The sequence below is a fragment of the Anastrepha obliqua genome, unplaced genomic scaffold (genome assembly GCF_027943255.1).
Source record: "Anastrepha obliqua isolate idAnaObli1 unplaced genomic scaffold, idAnaObli1_1.0 ptg000020l, whole genome shotgun sequence".
Lineage (NCBI taxonomy): Eukaryota > Metazoa > Arthropoda > Insecta > Diptera > Tephritidae > Anastrepha > Anastrepha obliqua.
Genome location: NW_026562182.1, coordinates 1 through 3,621, shown reverse-complemented (window position 1 = coordinate 3,621; position 3,621 = coordinate 1).

Genomic DNA, 3,621 nt, shown 5'->3' with positions numbered 1-3,621 from the left:
AAAGTTTTAGAGCCGTCTGTATAGATGTGAAAAGTTCTATGGCCAGGCTTCATGCCTTTGTGCCATCACTCCTCTTCAATTGTAGTGCGAAACCTTCTCTTCCAATTAAAGTGCGGAGTCATGTAGTCCGTGCAACCTGAGCTCCACTTTCCTATTGAGCTCTGACCGAAGGTTCTGCGAGGAAAACCTTCGCAGCCGCTAGCCTCCTCACGGATTTCGCTGCCAGGTTTTCCGCCATAAGGTCAATAGGTGGCATGCTGAGTACCATTTCCAGCGCTGCCGTTGGAGTGGTTTTCATCGCTCCTGTTATGCACAGAGCAGCGAGTCGTTGAATCATTCATTTCCAGTGGCATAAAGTATGTCAGTTTTCTTGTCACAGTCCACCATACTAAGGCCCCATGCAGCAATATCGGTCTTTTTTTTTTTTTTTTTTGTTTTTTTTAGGAGGTTTAAATCAAAATGTCAGAAACATCATCAAAGGCGCCGTCGCACCAGTGGTATGTGGGGCATGCTCCCACTAACACTATAACATTCCTCCTCCTCGGCTGATTTCCACCCTGGGACCGCTGTAAACATTTCATCAAGGTGGAGCCGCGTTTATGTCTATTGACACAACCAGGTATCTGCTTCCAGGTCCTTCTCTTATGGACGTATGGAGATCTTACGTCAGCGATGGTATCCACTCCCCCCACTGTTTTCATACGTGGTTCTGGAGGAAATGGAACATCGGAAAATTTGCGATAGCGCAGTTTTCACCAACTATCGTCTTGTCTTCTGTCTTATATTATTGTGAGTGATTCACTCAAGTGTCTGTGTTTGTCGTCATTCTGTCCGGAAACAGTTCATCTCCATTTCGTAATTGCAACTGTAGTTGCTGTTGCTGGGTCTTGCGCTCCCATTCGATGAATTGGAGTCGTTGCATAATTTTTCCAGCAAACGCTCGAACCGCCACCCATTTAGCACTGGATGAGCACATGTCTTGTACGATGTAGGACTAGCTGAGTGTCCCAAAACCCTTTCAAGTGTTGCACGTTCTCGTGCGAAGCGATCACAATGAAAAACCACGTGTTCCGCGCTTTCGATTACATTAGGACAGCTTGGGCAGAGTGGGTTTTCTGCCAGCTGAAAGCGGTGGAGATATTCCATAAAGCAGCCATGACCGGTGAGTATCTGCGTAAGGTAATAATTAGTTTCACCATGCTTTCTTTTTACCCACTGCTCGAGATGTGGTATTAACTTGTACGTCCAGCGCCCTTTAAGTGACTCTTCCCATCTTCTGTGCCACTCATACATAGATCGCTCTCGTTCGATGGCTTTTTCTGTTGCCGTTGGTTTAGCTCCTTGCTCGCTATAGAGGCGGCGAAGCTCTCGTGGATATCAACTGGCAATTTCCCGGCCACAACACATATTGCATCGTCTGATACCGTTCTATATGCACATGAAACCCGTAATGCACTCCGCCTGTGTGTGCGCACCACTTCACGCATGTGAATGTTCTTTGCTTCTGCCCATATCGGTGCCGCGTAGAGTATGATTGAGTCCACGACCGTTGATAATAGTTTCCTTCTTTCCCCTTGTAGACCACCTATATTCGGTAGTATTTTTGTGAGAGCGCCCATTACCGCCGCTGCTTTGTTATTAACTGCTGCTAGATGTTGCTTAAAGCTTAATCTCGTGTCGATCATTACACCTAGGTATTTTATTGCCTCCTTTGAGAGTATCTCGTGTCCACCAACTGAGAGTTTCATGGTCGCTTTTTTCTTCCGAGCACTTATCAGCACTGCCTCTGTTTTTTGGGCTGCCAGCTCTAGACCTGCATTGCTGAGCCAACGCTGTACTCTCGTTGCCGCATCATTGCATTGTGCTTCTAGATGATCCAGTCGCTTGTCAACTACAACTAGCGCAATGTCGTCCGCATAACCTACGATTGTTATTTTTGCTGGAAGTTTTATTTTCAGAACCCCGTCATACATAATATTCCAAAGAGTTGGCCCCAAAACCGATCCTTGTGGAACTCCCCCTGTGACTTCATATGTTTTTGGGCCATCATCAGTGTCATACCGTAAAATTCGTTTGCTGAAATAGCTTCGAATAATGCTCAGTAGGTAGCTTGGTATCTTCAAATTTTCCAGAGACAGCAGTATGTTGGACCAATTTGCCGAGTTGAACGCGTTTTTTATATCCAGCGTTATGACTGCGCAGAGCTTCATAGCAGTGTGCCCTCCCCTAATAGCTTCCCGGGCTATGTTTGTTACGATTCGGATCGCATCTAATGTTGATCTTCCACGCCGGAAACCAAATTGGTTATCGGAGAGACCACCAGGGCTTTCTAAGTATTCCTGGAGCCGATCACATATGATACGTTCTAGTATTTTCCCTGTTGTGTCCAACATGCATAAAGGTCTGTATGCGGCTGGGTGATCAGGTTGTTGCCCTGGCTTAAGTAGCAGAACTAAGCGCTGTAGCTTCCATCTGGTTGGAAAGGTTCCTTCTTCTAGGCGTGTGGTATTTGCCCGTATAGCTACCTTTAGTGCATTATTTGGGACGCCATCGGGACTAGGAGCCTTGCAGTCTTTTATGCGTTTCAGCGTTTGTAAAATAACGTCTGTTGATACTGGTGGAACGTTTCTGCTTGTGTTGACAGCATATTCCTGATCACTACTTTGCGGGGGAAATAGTGCTACTACTATTTGCTCTAAAAGTATCGGACACGTTGGCTGTGGTGGTCTTGGCCCTCTGACGTTTCGCATCACAGTTTTATATGCCATGCCCCAGGGATCGTCGTCTGCACTGTCTCGCATTTCCTTAAAGCAATTGTTTTTGCTATTCCGAATTGCCTTCTTAAGGTGGAATTTTCATGTACGATATTCTGCGTGCCGCTCGTTATAGTTTGATCGATGGCGTGCTCTTTGTGCCTTTCTTCGTGCTTTGTTCCAGGCTTCCCGAAGGTCGGCTATTTCGGTAGTCCACCAGTAAGCAGGTTTCCGTTTGTTGTTGTATCGACACTTCGGCATCGACGCATCACACGCGAGTTCTATTATAATATAATATAATATAATATAATATAATATATATTAATATAATATGATATAATATAATATAACATAATATAATATAATATAATATAATATAATATAATATAATATAATATAATATAATATAATATAATATAATATAATATAATATAATATAATATAATATAATATAATATAATATAATATAATATAATATAATATAATATAATATAATATAATATAATATAATATAATATAATATAATATAATATAATAAAATATAATATAATATAATATAATATAATATAATATAATATAATATAATATAATATAATATAATATAATATAATATAATATAATATAATATAATATAATATAATATAATATAATATAATATAATATAATATAATATAATATAATATAATATAATATAATATAATATAATATAATATAATATAATATAATATAATATAATATAATATAATATAATATAATATAATATAATATAATATAATATAATATAATATAATATAATAATATAATATAATATAATATAATATAATATAACATAATATAATATAATATAACATAATATAACATAATATAT